The sequence below is a fragment of the Python bivittatus genome, unplaced genomic scaffold, assembly GCF_059951505.1.
Source record: "Python bivittatus isolate LINGU-HERP-01145 unplaced genomic scaffold, Pbiv_v1 ctg000050_np1212, whole genome shotgun sequence".
In the NCBI taxonomy this organism is placed as follows: Eukaryota; Metazoa; Chordata; class Lepidosauria; order Squamata; family Pythonidae; genus Python; species Python bivittatus.
In genome coordinates this window covers 4,093,165-4,117,108 of record NW_028277033.1, presented here as the reverse complement: position 1 = coordinate 4,117,108, position 23,944 = coordinate 4,093,165, and the positions used below count along the sequence as shown (strand labels likewise).

The following is a 23,944-nucleotide window of genomic DNA, read 5'->3' as shown; positions in this document are numbered from 1 at the left end:
AGTGATCTTCATCCAGACTCTTGATGTTATTTCCATAGGGCATCTTGATTCCTTCAGTTTTCACTATTTTTCCCCTGCTGATGGTCAGGGTGGCACATTTGTCCAGTCCAAACTCCATTGCAATATCTTGGCTGTATATTTGGACAGTGTTGAGCAGCGATTCTATTCCAGATGGTGTTTTTCCATACAGCTTCAGCTCCTCCATGCCAAGGAGGTGGGATAGCCCAACAGATGTTCTTTGATGTGTGATAGCCATGGCCTGACTTGTTCAGTATTGTTGACAGAGGAATCAGGGCAATGACAAACAGTAGTGGTGATAGTGAGTCTCTTTGAAAGATTCCTCTCTTGATGTTAACCTCTTCCAGTCTATCACCATTGACCAGCAACTGTGTCTTCCATTGTGCCATTGACCTTTGTACAGAGCTTCTGATGTTTCTACTGACTCCTGTTATTTCTAAACACTTCATTATCCAATCATGTGGTAGGGAGTCAGATGTCTTCTTGTAATCAATCCAAGCTATGTTCAAGTTGTTCTTCCTTCTCTTGTAGTTTTCCAAAATCATCTTGTCAATTAGGAGGTGATCTTTTGTTCCTCTGCTGTTTGCACAGTTTCCTTTCTGCTCAGACGGAAAGAGCTTGTTTTCAAGTAGATGCTGTTGGACTGCATCAGCTACTACACCAGTTAGCAATTTGAAAGTTGTTAGTAAGCAGGTAATTGGCCTGTAGTTGCCTGGTGCTGCCCTTTTTGCTGGATCTTTCATTATCAGGTAGGTTTTGCCAGATGTTAACCAATCGTCAATTTCACCTCCTTGCGGTATGTTATTAAACTGCTTGGCAATGAGTGGGTGCAGAGCAGTCAGATGTTTCAACCAAATCCATGCAGTTCATCTTCACCTGGTGCTGACCTATTCTTGATCTTCCTTGCCATTTTTTCCACTGTTTCTGCTGTTGTTACAAGTTCTTTCAACTACATCAAGGTAGTGCCTCATTGGGGGGATATTACTATTGTTGTTGTTTTGTTTTGTACAGAATGGAGGTGAGTGGATTTTTACTATTGCAGTAGCTCAGGGGTAGGTAGTGCCTTCTTGCACACTCTTACTGGTCAGCTAGAGGGTGGACACTATTTGGGTTGGGGTGTTTTCTGTATGCTCTTCACATTTTGAGGCCTACAAAATTGCAAATCAGTTGCGGGTCAATTTTAAACTGGTTTTTCAGGGATTGGAGAGTATAAAAGGTGTGGTGTGAAAGTGTCCTGAAGTTCCCTAAGACAACAGTAGGTAGTATTGCTGCCTCTTTTTATCAGTGCTGATTGAATAGTCCAACCGCAAGCAGAACAAATGTTATGCACCTTCTTTCATTCTCCAGCAGTGCCTCTATTTGCAGAGTTTTAAATGTTAAACATTTCTAGAGGTTTAGACCTATGTCATTCCAGGTTTATTCCTGTCAGCTTCCCTGGGAATAACACTAAAATATGGGTAACCAGATGTCTACATTGCAGATGTTAGTCTTCTGTCTGAAGTTCTGTTGCGACGCACTAGGCTAAGCAGTCGAAATCCTGGAGGCTAAATTGTGCAGCTGAAGATGCTTCTGTTCCAGGGTTGACTGAACTGGAATGGCCTGATGGAGTATGACAGTTTATTCTGACAGCTGGTCTTTGAGGTAATAATTTTTATCCTAAGATCAGCAAGCTGGCCTTTCTCTATGCAGCAGATGTTCCTCCTTGAAACATGAGAGAGATTAAGGGTTACCTGGATCTAGTCAACTGTGTGTTAGAAGGATGAGATGATGGATGAGTGCACATCAAGCAAGTTTCCTCTATGCATAAAAAGACCTTTGTCAAGATGTTTCTTTGCAAACTGTCTTAGAAAGTCATTGTTTTTTCAATCCACTTCTATAGGCTCAAGGCTTCCTATGGACTAAGAAGGTAAAAGAAGGTTGCTCTGGTCTTTTATCTGAACCCTTCTTCTCCCTTCCCTTTCTAGAGCTAAGAAGGTGCAGTCAACTTTTGCCAGCATGTTCCTAGTCTTGGTTGCACACTCTGGTTAGGGTTAAATCGGTGCTCCAGTGGTACGAACCATTAGGGCTATGTGGAACTTTGGAATGATTCAAGCCAAACACCACTTTGGTGTAGCTTTGCAAAGCAACATGTCTCTTTTGCTATGAGCAAAAAGAAGTTGCCATGTTAATTTTCTTTGGTCTGCTTCATAGGTTGCATACAGAGCTGCCCAGAAGCCTTTTCTAAGCTTTTCCAAATGACAGTCAAACAGGACGATGAGGCATTTCATTGAGGCAAACTGTGTGCCTCTCTGGTTGGACAGAAAAGACTGTATCACCTCTGGGCCATGAAGTTGTTGCTCAAGGCTATATATCTGTCCAAATGAAGTCACTGCAAATCAGGGTGGATTTTATTTTAATAATTCCTCAGGGAAGGCTAGAGATTCATGATGAAAATCTTTATGAGGAAGATTCTGTTGGATTGTCCTTTTAGTAAAAGAAAGGGCACAATCACCAGTTTTCAAGAGGTAGGTTTCATTTTTAGTATATAGTTCCCAACATTATAAAGAAATTATTTTGATTTTTTTTTAATTGCTTTTCATTTTAGGAACAGTTATGGTCATTTTGTACTTCTGAAATCATTCGACTGTAAATCAATTCCAATTTATTTAATAATGGACATTTGGGTGATTCTTTCATCATAGAAAACCAAAATTATCATTACCACCAAATGCTTTTTAAATTGTATTTCAGAATTTTTTATTCTGGTTAGTTCAATGAAGAGGTCAAAGATAATTCAACTATTGTTACATTAATTTCTGAATTCACTCAATCCATCAACTGCTTTATGTCAGCTTATTGACCCAACATACGTACCAGCACAATCAAATTAAATACATTAAAATTTCTGAATTTGAAAGTTGGCTTTTAAAAGTATTTTTTTTTAAAAAAAAATCTCCTTAGTTTCACATTATCTATTCTAGTCGTGTGAAATGGAAGTTGGGGGGTGGTCTGATTTTTAAAGAAAAAAATACATGTACAAAGCAGCTGAAACCTCTCAGCTCCTCTCTTTCATATTCCTATGGTGTATTACTCAGAAGTGCTTGATTTTTGTTTTTTTCCTAGCCTAGTATCAAAACTTGGCTAAAGAAAAAAAAGCACTTAATAGAAGTGTGTGAATGCAACTCACAGGCTGTAGCCTAACAAAGATACATGGTCATATTGTTGCTCCAAAAATCAGATTTACCACCTTCCATTTAAATATAATGAGACAGACTCAGCGAAGATAGGCACACTATCATACCTGGTTTGGCCCCTGAATCCTATTGCATTGGGGGTTTTTTAGGTTATTCAGTTTCCTATGTAAACCTTCAAAGTAGACTCCAGAACATGGAGTTAATTGCCATTACTAACAGTTATGAGAAAGATAAGTCACATCTGGTTTCTGGGTTTCCTTTTTCCCCCAAAAATGTAAGCTACCCAGTTGATGTGAAATAAATTGTAGAGCTTTCCAAGTTTGATCTACTTTAGATGGTGGGAGGATAGGGTGCTAGAAAATGGTGTATTCTATAATCATCATAATCATTATCCACCACATGGGTCAGAAGTTTCTTCTCTTTCTTGCACTGAGGACTCAGTGGGTCCTCTGTACTATCTGCTCAGGACTGTAGCTCAGTTCACCATAGTCCGGTGTAGTGGTTAAGGCATCAGAAACTGGGAGACTGTGAGTTCTACTTCCACTTTAGGCACAAAGCCAGCTGGGTGACCTTGGGCCAGTCAGTCTCTCAGCCCTAGGAAGGAGGCAATGGCAAACCACTTCCAAAAAACCTTGCCAAGAAAACTTCCAGGACTTGTCCAGGCAGTCACCAGGAGTCAAAAGTGACTCCAAGGCACCCAAAAAATCCCCCCAAATCACATTGCTCCTTAACAGCCTCCTGGCACTTAGATAGATGTATTTTATTGTTGTGTTTCCATCCCGCCTTTCCTCTTAAGAGCTCATGATGATGTATATAGAGGGACTGTCCCCCTCATTTTACCTCAACAACAATCCTGCAAAATAGGTTGGGTGATTCCTTTTCCTTTAGGACTCACTGTTTCTCCTGTTTGCTTCTCAAACTCTATTTGGATGCTCTGAAATTGACTATAATGTAATAAGCCTTCCTCCCATCTCTACCTTGCATATATCTGTATATCTTCAGGACAGACGTGTAGTGGCCAGCTTTTCTTTGTGGTTATATGTGCACCAACTTCCCTACAATCCCAAACTATGCTAATGTAGAATTCAGACAGAGGTGGAAGCCAGTACTGTATACACAAGAGGTCTCCCTGATTGAGTCATTCATGTTGTACATGTGGCTGCATGTACACCCATCATGAACATTCCAGCCTTGAAGTGGATCAACGTGCCAGGAAAGATCTGAACTCAAAACAGGCTGCGGTTGGAGCAGCCGTTTTCAAAATCAGGCAGCTTCCAGATCACATGGAATAGCTTGTTTTGAGTGGGAATATTCCCAGATGGAGCAATCTGCACATCCTTAGTTGCCATCACTCAAGTGATGTGTACATAGCGTGTTCTGTGAAGCTGAGTAAGGCTTCAGTATCCTGTTGCTTTATTCCTGATGGTCTACACACTCCAATTGCTGTTTATTTATTTTCAATTTTCCTCCAAGTTATTTGGAATCACAATTTGGGGGTGGCTGTTTAAGTGACTTTTTGCTCAATCAGTTTGTTGACACTTTAGTCCCCACAAACTACTACTTCCACTGTTTCCTGGGACATCTTCTTATTGGCAGAAAAGAGGTAACCGCACACCCAAAGATTTTTGTGTGAACTTACCTTAATTATAACAGCCAAATAAAACTAAGGCCTTGGGACACTGCTTCCCATAAATGATTATGAAGCTTCATCTACATAACAGATCTAGGTTCTGGCATAAGCCTTCTTGATCCATGTCTCCATCAGATATGTGAAACTTGGGAGAGATGCACAAAACGTTTCATAGTCAGAATGATCCAGCTTAGAAACTGCTGTTTTGGGAATTCTGAGCATGAAACAAAATATATATATCTCTTGGGAGTCTCCATTTGGTTCCGAACATGAGACAAAACTCGCTTCTTTCAAGTGGTGGCTTTTGAGAGCGTCAATGTTCCAAACACTGTTATTGTGCTGTTGCTTTCTGGTTTGAAAGCAAGTGGCTTTTCCCCATTTTTTTCCAGCCTGTCCAGTACAGAAGCAGGGACCTGCCATCTCCCTGGTGACATTGGTTGAGAGGGGATGGGGTGATGCAGGAATGGAGGGTAGAGATGAAAGAAGCATTTAAGCACATGGCCAGACACTGGACGGCTGTTTGCAGTTGAATGCCTGTCAGACTGTCTGGTCAGTTACTGATGTTTGCTTTTTTAAAAAAATCTTTGCCGTGGGGAAGTGAGAGTTCATGTGAGTGGATGCGGAGTTAAATGTGGTGCTTCATTCTGCAGTTTGGTCAGTAAAAGTATGCTCGTGTGGGTACTGCTGCCCTTTGCACACGTAAGGCTAATCTGATGAGGTTGTGTACATGTAAAGGCTACTAATGTAGTGTTGCTTCAGTTGATGGCTTAAGCATGTGTATTATGTATTTTGTTTCCTACTGATTTTTATCTTCAGAGCGCATTTCAGAATGCACATAGTTTATATTGGTGTGGCCTGTTTTGAGCTTTGGTGCATGTAGGCTCTGTATGTGCACTCTTATTTCTTGCTGTAGGAATATAAATGCTGTTTATGCAATTAGCCAACACCTGCAGCTTTATTATTTTTTTGTTTTCAGCCAGCAACCATCCTTACGTGCAAGCAGAAATAGCAAAGAACAGCATGGTTGCTTTGGCTGGGCTTTCAGGCCACAAGAAGAGAAAGAAAACTTCCCAGATCTGTTACCTGGTTTTGCTTTGTGGCTTATCAGTGCCTACAGAAAAATGAGTCAAGAAGGTAATTCTTAAAAACAAACAAACAGAAATTAAGAAAACTTCATGGAAGTGATGTGTTAATTGAAAGAAACATTTTAAAACAATTGGCTGCTCTTTGTCCTGAAGTCTGTTGGCTGAGAAATCCAGAAGGTTTAGCAGCTGAAAAGATACCTGTCTCCTCCTCTCTGGGGTGGTGCGCAGGAGGAGGGAAAGCTTTTTTGATAAGAGTTTGTAATCTAAACACTTCTTCTTTCCCCAGGGGCAAAAGTAGAACCATGCTCCCTTTGCTTTCTATAGGGATCTATTTAAATATTCCCAAAACATGCCTGCAGCTAAATGTCCTGCTAATTGGGTGGCAGGTAGCTCTCAACATGGTCTACTACCCCACCTGGGGTGAAAAACAGGGAACAGTTGCTGTTTCCAAGATCCCATTGTTTCCTACAGCTACGGTGCTAAAACCTTCCAAGTTTTGTTTTAGTGGTATACAGAAGATATTTCAAGTTTACTTCTCTGAAGGCTGCTTTGTTCTGCGCTCAAACCAAAAGACACTTTCATGCGCACCCTTGCCACTTTGTAGTTTATATGAATGGGCATAATGCATTTTTTTGATGAAGCCCTGTACCATGAAAGTGTAATAACATATCAGATGCACGAAGGCCGTTTGATGAATTTGGACCGACATAGTTATGCCTCTGGGTGGGATTATTACGCTAGCAGGAATGACAGTTTGCTTAGATTGTGCTTGGAGATGAAAACTTGAGTAAATTGAAGGGCACAGCTCACATCGTGTATTTTAAATGGGTTTAACTGATATGGCTTTTTCCCAAAGAACTCTAGGAGTTGTAGTTAGATTACGGTAGTATGACTGCTGTGTAGGAGGATGCGAGGCCCCCTCAGGGTTTCCTGGCAGTGAAACCATATTTAAGATTTTAGTTTAGGCCTGTCTGAACCTTGTACTTCATGGACAACTTAATCTTCGCTTTGCTGTTACTGGATGGCTCAGTCTGTGCTCTTTCACTGCAATTCCTGAACGTGTCTTTTAATACTAAACACAGAGCAAGCACTTCTGTTACATGTAAAGGAAATAAATACTGTGCTTGTATTTGGCCCATCCCACGTTTGTTTCCATTCGCCTTTCTTAGGGCATTTTTCCCGAGCCAGCTCTGCCTTACTTAGAGTATAATTAATGAAGGAATTTAGGGCAAACACAATTAAATTACAGGCTTGTTTAGCGATAGCCAATGATCTGTTTGAATGTGCTTGCTGGAGTTTCACGTGATGAACAGTTTGCTGTGCCTCGAAGATGTCAGCGAGAACCAAAACGGTAAGGCTCCTGGTCCGTTGTATGAGTAAACAGTGTAAGTAACATTGGAGGGCTTGTGTGAGTGATTGGTTGTCAGATGGATTGGCTTGGGGAAAGGTGAGCCAGAAACTATCTACTTAGAAGCTGACTTCCAAAACCAACGTGATCAACTCATTTTTCTTGTAGACTTTAAGAAACAAGGACAGCTCATTTCAGCTGACGCCAGAACATTCTTTTTGAAACCCATCTTTTAGCTCAAAAAGAGCACATTTCCAGCATTATGTGTTACCCTTGGGCTCTTGGCAAACCAGAGAGCACATAAGAATGGCATCTTTCCCCCCTCCCCCCATGTCATTGCAGTTGGGCATACCAGATCCCTTCTATTTTTGCCAGAGGTTGGGAACTAAAAGGCCATAAGGGCCCCCAAGTACAGTGGTGCCTCGGGTCACGAACGCTTCTGTTCACGACCAGTTCGGGTCACAAACAGCTCCGGTCGCAAAATTTTGCCTCCGTTCGCAAACGCTGGATTGGGTCACGAACAGGATCTGCGGCCATTTTCCCTCCCGTGACCCGGTCCGCGGCCATTTTTCCACCCCTGACACATGTTCCGCGGCCATTTTCCACCCCTGACACGTGATCCGCGGCCATTTTCCACCCCTGACACGTGGTCGTAGGGAGGGGGACTCTCCCTCCAAGCAATAGCCGCCTCCCTGTCCTCCACGCCAGAACGGATTAACAGTAATTACATTGAACCTTATGGGGAAATTTGCTTCGGGTCGCGGAACCAATTAAGTTTGTGAACCGAGGTTCCACTGTATATGGCTGGCAATCAGTGTCTTCCATTGCAAATTAAGAACTAATTTCAACTTCCTCAAAAAAAAAAAAAAATTACTCTCTATCCCAGCAGAGGGGATATAATAAGGGCAGTGAGGAAACAGTGAGAGCTAACCAAAATACTTAAAACCTTAATCTTATCTACATTAATCTTAAGGAAGTTCTGTTTTGTTCGAGAGGGCTTATTCTCCACTATTGAACATAACATTGTCTTAATTAATTGCTTTCACAATTTTTTTTTTTTTTTAAGTACTACATTTGAGGCATTGGGTCTGACAGGCTGATAAATCCTTTGCAAAAATCAGTAGGCCATTTATGTAGAATGGGAAAGCAGATTTTTAAAAATCATTCAGAACACCAGTAACTGTCGCTATGTGTTTTTCTAAGTCATAGCATCTGCAGTACTTTGGGTCTACAGCATTATCAAATTACAATTCTCAGTGAGAAGCAAAACCAAAGTTAGTATTTGGAACTTTGACACGCTATCCACAGTTGATACAAATTTGGAAATACGAATTTGGAAGACCATAAGTGGAAGTCTGCTGGACCATACAAAAAAGCTGTCTGGCAATTGCCAAGGAGAACCTCCGAAGCAGGATCTTAGAACAATGGTGGCCTTTATAAGCTGCTTTCCAGGGGCGTATTGCTTTCAATATTAGAGGCAATATATTGTGCTTTACCTTTAGGACTAAGATAACAGGAGCTGAAGATCCTTTGTCCAACAATGGAGAATTCTGTAGTTTAATTACAGAAGGAGATCCTTTTGTCAGTTATAAATACTCAACATTCAGCTTCACCGAGTGATCTGGGGCTCTGTAGCATTATGAGAGAGCTGGTATTTCTTTTCCCTGCACCAGACCGAATATATAATTGTATAATCTTCCATCGTAATTCCCCTTTGTTTCTTCCCCCAGCTACGCAGCCTTCCCTTAAAAGCAAGTTCCTCTAGACCAATGTTTCTCAACCTTGGCAACTTTAAGATGTGTGGACTTCAACTCCCAGAATTCCCCAGCCAGCCATGCTGGCTGGGGAATTCTGGGAGTTGAAATCCACACATCTTAAAGCTGCCAAGGTTGAGAAACACTGCTCCAGACCCTTCTTTTGGGCTATACTCTTCCACATATTTCCCAGCTGTGCAGTTCATGGTGCAATGCCTAGGTTATTTGTTTGTTTGTTTATATGAAACATTGGCGTCTTATTTTCCATTTAAAAAAATCTTGAACCAAATCTCAGAAACCTTTTTTGCAATATATTGAGTGTATTTGTGCCATGAAATGATACAAGCATTGTTATATATATATATATATATACACACACATACACACACACATATACATATATACACATACATACACACACACACACATACATACATATATATATACACATACATACATACATATATATATATATATATATATATATTTAGTATTATTTAAATATTTGTATGCCGCTTTGCATTCCTATAAATCTCAGATTTTTTTCGTGGTTTCCTGGCATGGAATTTGCCATTTTCACAGCAGGTATGCACAATAGGTTTTTTTTTTTTAATCTTCCTGTTTTAGGTTTTTTGTTTTAAAAAAAAAATCTTGTGCCTTGCTTCCCAAAATCCTTTTCCTATTGTTCACTACTAGCTGGTTATGTCTGAAGTTAGGAGTTTAGCCCATTAAATGTTACTTTCCATTTGTCCATTTGGAATTGCACTCACCCAGTTTGGAAATATCCTTTTGGGGAATTTGCTAGCCTAAATAATTTAAGGTCATCAGAAAACCTGGTCTCTTCACTACTCAGCCTGAATTGCAGATTATTCCTGGTTTCCAAAGATGGGGCCAAAGAAAAGAGTTAAATTCCATCTCTTTCTAGAAGCAGTACAGATCCTTGGGGTCAGTATGTAAGCTGAAGTCACCTATTTTGTGGCAAAAAATTGCTCCTCAGCATGGCCATCATGGTACCCAATGGCCTTGCTTAAATATTATAATTATGCATCAGGTTTTATTTATTATATTGGATTTCTGGTTAATGACTATAATAATGATTAGACTTGATCCTTGGGGAAAAACTCCTTTGTTAATCCCTCTCCAGTGAAAGAACTGGCCATTTATTTTCATTCTTTGTCTCCTGTTGTTTTATTCAATCTAAAACTGACCTTGCATCTTATCCCATGATTGCTAAGTGTGCTTGATGTAAGAGTTCATTTTTTTCATGATTCAAAAAGATTTTGACACTGCTTACCAGATCACCTCTACCCGCACACTTGTAGGTACTCCCAAATAATTGGGGAAAAATGACTGAAACAAGACTGGCTTTTGCAAAAGCTGTCTTGATTCTTCTTCAGCAGGACTTGTTCTTCCACACATCCTTTGCTTTTTAAATTCTATAATGCTTTCATCAACTAACCTGGAATAGGTAGGCTAGTAATTTCTTTAATCACTCTTTAAAAACTAGTGTTGCATCAGGCAATTGTCAGACTTCTGGTGAATTCTTTTTAAAATGCATAGATGTACATTGGGATCCAACATTAATAATGATTTCACAACCAGATTTGCTGATTGATTGGAAATAGTTGCAGGGTTGATTATACTATTTTCCAGACGCTTGGAAACAATTGGAAAAAGATTGTTGCTTCTGGTACCTACGCCTACCCAAATGTTATTGTCTAAAAAGATACTTCATTATTTCTTCTCTTTCTCGATCGGCAAAAGGCTTATGAGTTAGTTAATTAAGAACTTTGTTTCATTTGCCACAGTGTAAATGAGTCACATCTGTAGGTCTTACTCCTCTATTTGTAGCCATTTTTTCCAACTGACAAAACTTAAGATATGCTTAGGAGCATCTGGACTTTAGCCATTCCATGTCTACATTCAAGATACTGAATAGTACGCTTTTCTGTGTGCTGCACCAGAAGTATTTTCTATTTTTAAAATGGTGAACTAAGTTTAGAACTTATAAGAAAATAATTGCCTGTATTTACATTTTTCACAAATTTCACTGGCGGGGGGAGATTTCTTCTCCACTCCCCAAAGGTCCAGAATTAATAGAAAATTTACTCCTGTAGAAGGAACCCCATCGTTGTCATTGTCATTGTCGTCATCATCATCATCATCATCATCATCTTTACAATGCTGTGATTTAATCATTATTTAAGCAGCTTAACTTTTAATGCCTGTAAAATAGTGTTGTGCAATTTCTTTAATATAATTGCAAAACAATTGCGAATAAAACTGCATTTTCTCTTCTTGTTCTCCTACCATTGTTTTTTGTTTTTGTTTTTTTCGGTGTAGGGAGTTAGAACATCCACTAGAAAGTGTCTGAAAAAAAATGAGAGCTGTAAATGGAGAAGTAGGTTGGATTCTTCAGGTTGTTCTTAATATTAAGACTCTGCAAAGCATTCAGAAGAGCTTGTTTGTATGAGTGCAACTCCCTTCCTCAAAGTATTACAGCAACCATATCTTCAAGAAATTGCTTAGCTTTTTGCATGTCTATGTATGTTCTTTAAGGAAGGAACTTGATGAGGCAGAAACCAGCAGTTTCCAGGCTAGAGAGAGCTGTTATGTCAGTATAAATCAGGTAACTCAAGTCAGCAAAGGAGTGACCAAATATCCATTAACTTGGAAGGGCAAGAAAAAAGGGCCTAGAATGTAAGCCCTGACTCACTGACCTACATAAAGGATTTGACTCCCCCATACTGCGGTAGTCAGGTCCTCCTTGTTTATGTGGCTTCATTGATGCTGGTCTAAGACCCTAAGAAAGTTTCTACAGCTGTGGCTTCATCATTTGTCTGCAATAAACAAACTGATATAGCCAAGCTGTGTCTGTGAGTCTTCTGCCAAGAAGGCAGTTCCTGAATTCAAGGTTAAGGGTCTGGAGAGTCAAGATTTACTGCCATGTCTGCCATGAATTCCAATGCCTGCATGGATGGCACTTCTCCTGAGACTGTCACTCATATACAGTATGTGTTCATGTGTGTGTGTGCACGTGCACAGATAGTCAGAATGTCCTTTGAACCATCTAACATCAGTGTTCCAAGTGGCACAGCTGTTTTAATGTTTTGAAGGGGTCTGCTGCACTCACGCTATTATGCTTTGGGAAGCACCTCTTCAGAATGTTTTGCACAGTCCTACCTAATAATTAAAAAAAGTATGAACCATCCCCATTTATTAATTTGTAAAGTGTTTGGTACTTACTACTGAAGCAATACCATGCTTTCCTGGTTGTACAATCACATTAGACAGCTTACAACAGTTTTAAAAATGCAAGTTATAGAGTGTATCAGACCAATGCAGCTAAGAGGATTCGAGTTAGTTTAACAGTTGAAACCTTAGAGAAGGAATTTTTTTTTGCCAAAACCTCCTTGAAAAAAAAAAAAACTTTCTATAGCCTGGATTTCACATACAAGAAGGCCCTTGGCTATAAACCTGATTGTTGGTTCCTGGTGGTGGGAGTGTCTTCAAAAGAGCAGACTCATAGCTATTAATGTGTAAACGATCTGTCACAATGAGAGCAGACACACAATACGAGTTGCCTTGTTTCTGTTTAAAATCAGGAAATATGGCTGGTTGTAGTTGAAGCACAGAATTATAAAAACAGATACATGCAGGTTTAAAACATATACAGTGATAGATTGCCAGAGTTGCTCAGATGTTTGCAGAGCAGTTTTGTTGGAACTCTGTTGCGGCTATACATCTGTGCATTGAGCAGGGAACTTTTCATGGAGTCTATCCATGCTGACCTCAACAGTGCAGTTGATTCCCTTATGGATGAATGGTTCCATTGTTCAGTCCTGTGTATGTTGGACTTCCCATGTTTTGGTCCTGTGTGAGGCTGCAGGCTTAAAGGGTGAAGTGAGATATGGAAACTTGCTTCTCTTTTGTAGAAAGATGACTTAAGGCATAGAATATTGCTCAGACTTGCTCTTCTTTGCAAGCTTTGAGTTCAGCTCCAAAAGGGGAGCATCTCTGCTGTAGCTGGGAACAATTTAGCAATTCTGGATAAATGTCTATGTCCCAGGAAGCTAATAAATAAACATTACATCTGACTCTTCAGAGATCTTACTTCTCAGATGACAGTGGTTATGCTGTTAGTTGTAAACTATCATTGCCAAACCCTACAGGGTATATTTACATGACCAGTGGCTGAGTTAGTCATTAAGAGAAATAATAACTACAGTGATAAACAGCTACAGTTCAAGTATTACGTCCTCTTCATTTCATCTAGATAACCCCCAAATTAAGTAGAACTTTAAGTTGTTGATGAGATAATTAGTTTGCATCGAAGACAAAAACTACTAGTCCACAAATGTTTATATGATGAATAAAGTGGGCAGAAGCAGAATATGATGTTGGTAACTCCTTCCCTAACTTGGTGCCTTCCTAACATGTTAGAGTACAATTCCCACCTCTGTCCATCAGGATTCTGGGGGTTGTAACATAATTGGAGGGTGTCTAGTTCAGGGTTGCTGGACTTCACAGGAAGAGCAAAATCCTGATTTGATATCTCCAAGTTATTCCTTCCCAAATCTTTTTGGAAAAATGGAGACTTTGCTGACCTATGAAATCTGTGGAGCATGTGTAGGGTAAAGTGAGATGCTGGAATCTCACTTCTCTTTTGTAGGTAGGTATAGAAAAATGACTTTGTTACAGATATTTGTGGTTGTTCTGGCTCAATGCAGAATTCATCTCTAACAGTGAAGAATGTAGCCTCCCCTTTGTGTTCTTGATGTCTAAGTCCTAAGCAGACCAGCTGAAATTCTGATGTTCAGGTGTTTGTCTATTAACTTGCTGTCTATAAAGCACATAGATGGAAGTGAAGATGGACAGAGACTGACTTCTTTCTATTCTTTTTGTGAAGAATTGTTGGCTTTTGTTTACCATGTTTTCTGCTTTTCTTCCCATAACAAACAACAGGAACTATCAACTGTAAGCCAGCTTGTAGAGCTGGTCTTCATTTGGGTTGGTGTGGTAAGTGAGGTGGAATCAAAAACTTTAGCCTCTTCTGTTGGCCAACTCCAACATATTCTGTAGTGTACCCAGGTAAAGGCACCAAATAAATAAATATTATAAAACTCCCTTTTAAGACATCAAAGTCTGGGTCTCCCAACCTTGGAAAGATATAGGCACAAAACATCTGAGAGGGGGCCCAAGCATCAGAGTTTCAACTGGGGGGGTCAAGGCCTGTGTCGGACCTCAGAGGAGGTAATTGTAGAATTTATATAGAGCGATCCAGTATTCACTGGAAGTAATGAAGTAAATGCCATTCAGTGGATCACCTCTCACATGACTGGGTCTAGAAATACATATTTAATAATATTGGACTACTGTCCCCATAATCTCCAGCCAGGATGTTCTTCACCTGGTTCAGACTGCAGCACTCTCCGTGCATGTATTACAAACTTAGATTAAATTGAACCCATATTTAATTTGGGCTAAATTTGCTTGGATGAAAGGATTCAGAAAGATAGGCAGGCCTAAGAAAAATTGCTTTAGTTTCATGCATTATTTTGAGTATTTTTCCCCCCATGCAGATTGTGAATACTATACATAGGCTGACTCCTTTTTCCTTTTCCAAAAGTTCTGTGAGCCTGGTCGTTTATCACTTCAGCTTAAACTATGGTCACTTTGCAATCTTCATGGCCAAACAGGAATTTGAACCTACTCCCAGTCTCTAGGGGGCTGTATATGGTGGGCAGTCAGGAATAAGAATCCAAATGTTCAGCTTCTACCCCTCAGTTGATTATATAATTCTCAGATCTTCTCTATTCACTTCTGGAAGGAAAGAGATGTTGTTGGGGAAACTGTGTTAGTGAATCTCCTCCTGCTTCATAAAATTGCTTATCTATTTAAGTTGTAGCTCAACAATTGGCATCTAAATGTGCGTTCTGTTCCATGCATCATTATGGAAAAGAATATTTGAATACAGATGGAGCTTTTAAAAGGCAGGTCTTGTTTTGAAGATTAAAAGATGCCTTAGGAAATAGGGCATGTGTGAAGAAATGCAAATGCCAAGGTTGTTTATGGGACATGAACTGAACGGATGTGCCATAACCTGTATTCCAAGGACTTGAAGGTAGTGGTCAATGTAATTTTGTTACATTGTTTATAAAATCGTGGCAAGATGATATTTTATGGTGTTCCCCCCTCATTGGAATTTGGGATTGCTAAGGGGTACACTTTTTGAAAACAAATTGTTAGAGCTATGTGACTAGTCATATTCATGAAAGTTATGGATACCCCTTTCTCCAGTTTGGAGAAACTCTCTGAATTGCAGATCTTCAGGGTTAGGTTTTTTTAAACAGTAGAAGCTATCCTTTTATGATCTGAGCAATTAGCCTTTTAGCAGAGATTAATTGATTTCTTCCTGAGACAACTTTGTTTTTTGAATATAATATGTATTGAAGATTTTTACATAGATAAAAGATAAACATGAAAATATATGAAGAAAAGTTAGAAAGAAGAGAAAGTGCAAAAAACAGTACAGTTAGAAAAAGAACAATCCTTTATTGTGAGCCAATATCAATAGTTAATAAAATAACAACTAAATGAACTGATTAAGCTGGGAGAGATAACATTCCTCCCTTCTCCAACACACATGGGACTGATGTTTTCATCCAAGCTTAAACCCTGGATGAAAGATGGATTGATGTCCCCTTGGCATCAATTATATATTTTTTTCTTTTTCTTCCTTTTGTTGTTATTCCTTTTACTGTCAATCTGCAGGCTAAGGGATAGTTATTTAACTTGTGTTATTTCATTTGCTTCAGATATCCAGTTGGGGACTATCCTGTCTATTCTAGGTAGGTGCTCCCACATTTTGCCTTAAGAGCAATATTCATCGCTCATTGGAGGACTAACAAGAATAGTACTGTTACCCCACAAATATCAACACACAGCACCACCTGTGGTTAGTTGAACTGTGGCATACTGACTTAACTCCATTGCCCAGGCTTGCTCAATACATTGAATTAAGTTAACCACTCACTTTTCAAAATGCACTCATCCAGACTACTGAACCATATTTTAGCTTAGTGTATTGCACAATGCCACCACAATTCTGGGTGTGACTTGTCTTAGCCTTCCTAGAAACCCAAATTTAAGATCTGTTCCCATAAAGCCCATTATGGTTGAAAAGTATAATAATTACGTCAGATACTTGCAATTTCAACAGACTGTTTGGTGAGGAGATTGTCTCTGTTAAATCTGATTTTGCTTCATTCCCACTAGTTTCTGTCATTTGCATAAATACATAGTAACACAGATTGACAAAAATTACGTATATTACATCATTTCCGTAACTACAGAAATAGTGTAACTTGACTCAGGTAACATTTATTTGCATGAGTTGTCCAAACTACTTTGGATACAGTAGACATTGTCCCTTGATTTGATAGGATGTATGGAAGCAAACATGTAAGAGAAACTTTCTTTTTTTCTTTTTCTTTTCTTTAAGGCAAACTGATTTCTCTAGGCAGAATGAGTTAATAAAGCAATTCAAGGGGAAAAAGTGGAGGGATGGTTAACACATCAAAATAAAACATGGTTTATTGAAAAACAAGAAGTGGCTAGGTTAAACCATTGGGCAAAGTTTCCAGACCATGACAGCTGGATTTTCCAGTTGTAAACCGGACCATGGTGTTCTTGTTGGTGGCTTCATGTGCTATATAAACTTAGGAATATGCTAGAAAATTATCCCTGGCACCAAAACAGAACAATGATAAGGATTAAGTGGAATGACTGCAAGCCAAAAGCATCTTTGATCAGTCTTGAGTTAAGCATAGCATGTCTGGTGGATTTTCAGTTCATATCATACCTTCATTTCAAAACTGCCATTTTTTTTTTTTAACTATTCTTCCCTTCTCGGAGGGGGGAACCCCTAAATATTATTACATCTTTATTACAACTGCTAGTTTTTGTTTTACTTTGTTTTCTATTGCTCTGTGTATTCTTTTATCCCTGTTCTTCCCTTTCCTTTCTTTTTCCTTAGCAGGCAGCTGGGATTTCTGAAAAATTCAGTCCTTTGGCCACCTGAATCCTTACTGTGGCATCAAAGGTTTAATAGATGGTATTTGAGTTCAGTAGCTAACAGCTATTTGTATTAGCCAGTATGAAGGTATCCATGAGCCTATGCGTTGTGTTTCCACTTTTTAGTGAATCTGTCCTGCTCTTCCATCACAGGATGAACAATAACAGGACAAGCAGTATTGTTTATCTTCCTCAAAAAAAACGACTCCCTGTTTCTCTCTCTTTTAAATTAAACATTGCCTCACCTCCTTAGCAAGTATTTCATAACACTTGAGGAACATAGACTCCTTTTCCAAAAAACACAGTTGTTACCACTCTCCCAACTCCCATCCAGCAGCTCTACGCAAGAAAAATGATCCACTCCCTAACTTTTGTCTCACAGTCTCTTCATTCTTTACATCCATTCTACCAGCCCAGAGCTTTATTTGAAGTCTGTCAAAAATATTCTTGCAGCATCCAATGAAGCAGAGAGAACACAGGCTTTTCTACCCAGCAGTAGGTTAGTCTGGCAAATCAAATGTAGCTGATGTAATATAACTGTTGCATTTCCATGAATGGAGCTGATTTTTGTTCCAATTAAGTTTCATTTCTTGCTGTTTATGCTGCTATCAGTTAAGCAAACCCATTGATTTCAACAGGCATAGGAATCCCAGCTTAACTTCCTTCTGGAGGACAGCAAGAATTTTGGCTGTGTCACCAAAAGCTCTGCTAAAAAGAAAGTGAAGTGGTTCAAAGATCCCCCTCTGTAAGTTCCACACTACGAGGGAGGAAAAAGATATTCAACAGAGGCAGGAGTTCTATTATTTTTTCTGTCAAATTATGCCCAGCATTGGGGAGGTCAGCAAGTTCTATCGCTGCATTGTTCTATCTCCATAATTTCTTTTGGTGACAGACTATCCTAAGGTATCCACCCCTACTTTTGTGAGAAAAAGACATATTCTCTACTACGATCTCCTGCCTGAAGGAGAGCTCCCATCCATGGTGACCTCAAGGTGATATAGCCTGGCAGAAAAGAGACACAAGTGGTGCATACTGAATTATTCCAAGGGAGAGGACTTGGCCAACAGCTTCCCATCTAAGCAGCAGAGCTATACTGACAACTTTTATGGGGTGGACACCACTTTACTGCAATTGAGAAGTACTTTCTCCATCCTCTCCAGGACAATTTTTCCCTTTCTCAAAAGGGCATCAAACTTGACTGATATTTTTCAGATCATGGGATGATGGCTTCTGACTCCTACTGCCAATAAGACAGTTCCTCTCCATATTTCAGCTACCTCTCAGTTCTTTTTCCTTTGAATATAGGTCACTGAAGAGTTAGCAGAGAGTATTAATCAGGAGGGGTGACTTGAGGGAGTCACCTACCTATAAAGAACAAGCGAACATTAGAAATACAGTCTCTGAAGAGGGCTAGTTAAATGTCCCATGTTTTTACCAGAAGGAACCTGATGGTCATGAAGAAACTGGGCCTGAAAGAGAGCAATTAGTCATGAAGACAAGATACATTAAGAGAGGCCATAGGCCAATGTCACACCATACAAACCAGCCCATATGTTTTGCTAGGCAAAAGTATGTTGGACCAAGTCACAGTTTACTCCAAGTTACTGATGATTTGCAGGAATTGGATAACGCATAAGACCAATCATTTGATTAATAAGCTTGAGCTGACATACTCTTGGCTATTGTATCTCTCATTACTTTGAATTGTTTGCTGACTGGAATGCAGTCTTTTATTTTTTTTTTCCTTCCTTGCTTTTTAAAAAAAAGTTGTTTCCAGCTGCTACTGATAAAACAAAGGTAGTTCATTTTTCAGTTATGCTTCTTGCTTCCCACCATTCTTATTTCCATATTGGTTTAGCAAAGAGATCCTGATCTAATGCTGAAAATCAGCGTGGCCATGGTAAAAGAAATGTTTTACTTCATTCAACATACATGTGTTTGTTTATTTAAAAAAAAAATTATATAGCTACCTATCTCACACAGTGACCCTAGGCAATCAAGAAAAACAAGAACATAAAAACACACCATGCCCTTCCCACAAAGGTTCCAGAACCCACCAGCTGTTAATCCTCTGACTCAACTTCATCTTTACCTACAAATAAAATTTGATCTATGATTGTGTTGTAAAGCAGTATGATATTGGTGGCTTTGTACATAGAGGGTTGTGTGTGTATGTTTAGCCCTTTAAAGGAACTAATAACTTCCACTGAGTAAGACAAACACCCTGATATGAAAGAGGGTAAAACATCTTATACGTGCTCATGTCTGATACTCCAGTTGCATGTTTTCCCCGCTAATTAGGTAGAGGGTGTTTATTGAAGAACAACTCAGTAGTTGAGTCTCATCTGACTTTGACACCATAGACATTGGATGTTTCTGGGAGCAGGGAAGAAGGAATAACAGAGCAGAACTCCTTTGGGCTAAAATAGGACTTACTTGTTTTTCACCTTCAGTGGTTAATCCAACGTTTGGCACTCTTTTGAGCAGGTCCACCAGATCTGGCCTGCAAAACTCCAGGAAACCACTAGGTGGCACCAGGCAGGGCTACAGAAAACTCAAATGATTTGCTGCCATCTAATGGTCATTTGGATTTTTGCTGTCCAGATTTGGAAGCCCTACCTTTGGAGCAGGGGCTGTATTTGGAGTTTTAAGACCAGCCAGCATGGCTGGCTATGGAATTCTGGGAGCTGAACTCCACACATCTTCCAAGTTGCCAAGGTTGAGAAAACCTGGTCTAGACAGTAGACTTATTTCCAACCGAAGTGCTAGGGTGCAACCTATTTATCCCTTAATTTTTTTTTTTTTTTAAATGACTATGAGGCTTACATGGGCTCAGAATCATTCTTAAAATAAATATAATACTGGAGGGTGGCATTTTTCTTTCCCACATGCCAGCTTTCCCTTTAATTTAGTTGGTTAAAAGATCTTTAAAAAAATAAAGCCAAGTGGGGTAGAATTTAGTGACTGCCAAGGGAAATGTGGTTGTAATTTCTTTTTTAATTACTTTGAGTTGTTTGTCGTTTTCTGGTTATAATTTCTGGTTAGATACACAGAGTTGCAATAGCAAGATTGACAGGCTTATAAATTGTTTAAATCAATCAATAAAAAGCATTGCTTACAAAAGAACTCCCAATTTGCTTGTTATAAAAAGTTTTGTGATTAATTTGGTAAGATACACAGCGTCTAACAGGGCTGTGCAGGATACAGATTGAGATGGGCCGCAGCTCCTTCCAACCAACACCAAAATATTGTGCAACCCTGGTGTTTAAATATTTCTGAGCTTGAAATGTAAGCCTGCTTATACAACACCCTTTTTTTTTTATTATTTGAACTGAGTTCCATAATTAATTTAAATATAGACATGCATTTAAACTGAATTCTGAGCCCTGGAATTATTTTATATGTCAGAATTGTATGGGTCTCATAGTTCTTTTCTTCCAAAATTTATTTAATATACAGTTAGATACTGCTGCACTTGTTTCATCTGAAGATATACGAGTAGCCTCATCTTAGTCCAGCATTTTGCTTCCCATGGAGGCTAACTTCTGAGATGCTCATAAGAGGATACAGAGACATGTTCCTGTCCTGGCATTATACTTCTGCAGTTGGAAATTGCACGCTGCCACTTACTCAGAGGTAACAGTGAATCTTCAAAACTGATAACCCTCTGTGAAATGATCCCCTTTTAAAAATTAGTGGGCATTCCCAAATCTCATTGGCATGAATTCATTCATGAAGTCATTTTGTTTCTCCCATTATAAGAGAGTTTACAGTCAAAAATGAAGCCCAATCAGAGATCTCCTCGTTGTTAGAACAAGGCAGAGAAGAAGTTGACAAAAGAATCCAAGAACTAAGAACTATAAGCAGAACTCTTAAGAGACAATCAAAGAAATATAAATGACAAGGGAAAGGAGGGAGCATGAGAAACAGGCTCAAAATAACACCCCCTTGATTCTGTATGGTGTAAGAGGGGGCAGATGGAAACGTTGCCAGTCTTTCAAGTCAAGTTTTGGTTGTTATACCCTGCAGCAATAGAGTTCCAGTAGTTTTTTGCAATGTCTGCTTCCTTACCTGGCCCATCTTGAAGGACTGGCACTAGTAGACCCAGGCCTACGTTTCACCCAACCAGGCTTTCAACTAAAAGCAGTTTTCAAAAGGTGCTCAAGGCAAATCTGAGGTTCTTCATTTAGGAAGTGAAACAAGTTTTCCTGGCAGGTGGCATATCCACCATGACGAACAGTCTTCTGCGGTGGGCTGCTCAACGCAACAGTGCATTTCAGATAAATAGGCACGTGTAGTTTAACAGGCAGGGATTCTCTGGTGAACTGGTAAATGCATAAAGGGTTTCCTGAAGGTAATATATTTGTAAGAACACAGGCATGCATATACACCTACAAAGGGCTTGTTCAGTTCTACTACCATTTGGATGACTTATCAGTAACTCTACACCAACCTACTAATTTGTTGCTACAGTCACAGCAAGTCCCCCCCCCTTCCCTTAAATCCATAAACTTAGCCTTCTGCAGTAGGCCAACTGGTTCAACCGCTGTGTCCCTGCCGGTGTGGGACAAAAGACCTTTGTTGTATGCTTGGCTGTCCAAAGTACATTGTCAGCAGATTGCTCTGTTCAAAAACGTATTTTTTTGAACCTCTCAGAGGATATCCCTGTGATTTAGGTTTCAGTATCTTGTACTGTTTATGGTGGGGTAATAATTAGAAATGAAGCAATTTCGACATAGCTTTGGCTTTCATTACTAGAAGGAGAATCTGAGAAATATTTCTCCCTTTACACAGAATTCCTCTGGATTATACTTTACTTTAGTTTCCATTCTTACTGCTGATGTGAATAATCCAATAAGTTTTGTTTATTCTTGTTTCATTCTTAAAAACACATTGAAATATATTCTCCCTTTAAAAGCTGAGGTTTTGGGTTTTCAGCACAGCATGTATTCCATCTCTAAAATCAAATTTTTTAAAAATACACCCTAACTTCAAAATCCAGGATATGTTTCAAATAAGGGACGGGTAACTTATTTAAAATATCTCTGCTCTTTGAAGCCTGTAGGGTACTGTTGGATGTCAGAGTCCATCAGCCCTAGCTAGCTTGATTAGTTCTCACGAATGATCAGTGTTACACTCGAGTTATTTACTCCTTACTTCTGCTTTAGTGCATAATTAGGGTAATATCACTTTAGCACTTTGTTTATCTACAGCAGTAGAATAATTCCCTTTGAGATTAAAGAGTAAGGTGTTGATGTTTATTTAAATAATTACAAGACTCTTTATGGTTCCATGCACATATAACAAGTATGATTAAAAGGAATCACAGAAATGCAGTGGGCAAGGATTTAGATTCAAATTTTAACTTTGCATTAACACTTCCAAGGTGGTGTAGGGTCTCTTGCTCATTATCTCCTAATGCAGGGATTCTGTGAGTATAAAAATTCATAAATCTCTTTCTATATTGACTTGGAGAGGCTGAGTTTTTGTGAAAAAGATCTGGATCCTAACGTGATTGATAAATGTGCCACAAGTTGAGTTTGACTCTTGACTGCCTGGACAAACATGTTGTTTTGACAACAGTGCTGAAGTGGTTTGCACTGTTGCCTTCTTCACAGGCTCAACCTAGTCTACAAACCTGGGATTTCTGCAGTGTTTCCCATCCATGCACTAACCATTTTTGACTTTATCTTTTCGGAGATCATCCAAAGTCAACTAGGGTTTCCCACCTGCTGTGACACTTAACATGATAGGTAAACATAACTATATTGATAATCTTGTGCCATTAAGTAGCCTTCCGTTATTGTTCTGCTGAAGGCCAAATCCTCTTTGCTGAAGTCCTTCCCCTCTCTGGGTTTTGAATTGAAACGCCATATGCTGCACTTTGGAACTAGCCCATTAAGCCATTAAACTACTTCAGGCAAGGCTGACAAGCCTACAGAATCAACAAAGAGTTTTCAACGTCATAATGAGGGACAGAACATTTGCAAATTGGTCTCTCCTATCAACCTTGTTTCCCTTCAGCTCCTTTTAATTCGTTCTTCCAGCCAGTGGGAGAATAGCATTGGGAGATCCTTGCAAATGGGAATTGTCAAGCATCCAAAAATGTAAGCATCCTTTCCCCTTCGGATACAGCTTAGATATTTCTTTTGATGGTTATTTTATTTGCAGATAATATCAGTGAAAGTGTTAATTGTTATAGGCACCTAATGAGACAGTAGCCAAAATGACTAACAACATGAAATGCTGTGGCAGTGTAATTGAACTTGAAATGCACTGGGAATTTGAGAGGAAAGGGTAGTATAGGAAAAATTAGTATCTTTTCCAATGCTTTAATCCAGATCTGTTGGTTCTCAGTTTCTATTTTTACAGTATGCCAACTAGATTTAGGTACCCTTTGCACATTTGTTGATTAAAAGAGAAAAGTCATCGTGGTTTTCCTTTCAGTATAGCTAACTCAAAGCAACAAAGCCCTCCTCCCTTTTTATGTTAGATTTAACATTTCTCTTTCCCCTTTTTTGTAAAATATAATAGGCTGAGCAAACTTCAAAAATTATTTGGAAGAAGTATTTTAGATCTGTATAGCATCTCTCTGATATGCATTAAAGCCTCTTTTTTCAGGCTTCTGGAAAACTAAATACAGTGATACCTCGGGATACGAACGCCTCTGCTTGCGAATTTTTCGGGTTACGACCAGCTCTGGCCCCAAAATTTTACCTCGGTTTGCGAACTCCGCCTCGGGGTACGAGCCATTTTCCGCCCGTGCCACATGGTCCGCGGCCATTTTCTGCCCGTGCCACGTGGTCCACGGCCATTTTTCCGCCCGTGCCACATGGTCCACGGCTGTTTTTCCGGCCCTG

At 39.4% G+C, this 23,944-nt stretch overlaps 1 protein-coding gene across 4 annotated transcripts in view; it reads left to right on the top strand.

Moving 5' to 3' along the window:
* Nucleotides 1-23,944, top strand: part of DLG5 (discs large MAGUK scaffold protein 5) — a 111,759-nt gene that overhangs the window by 6,000 nt on the left and 81,815 nt on the right. The gene's annotated exons all lie outside the window — the stretch shown is intronic.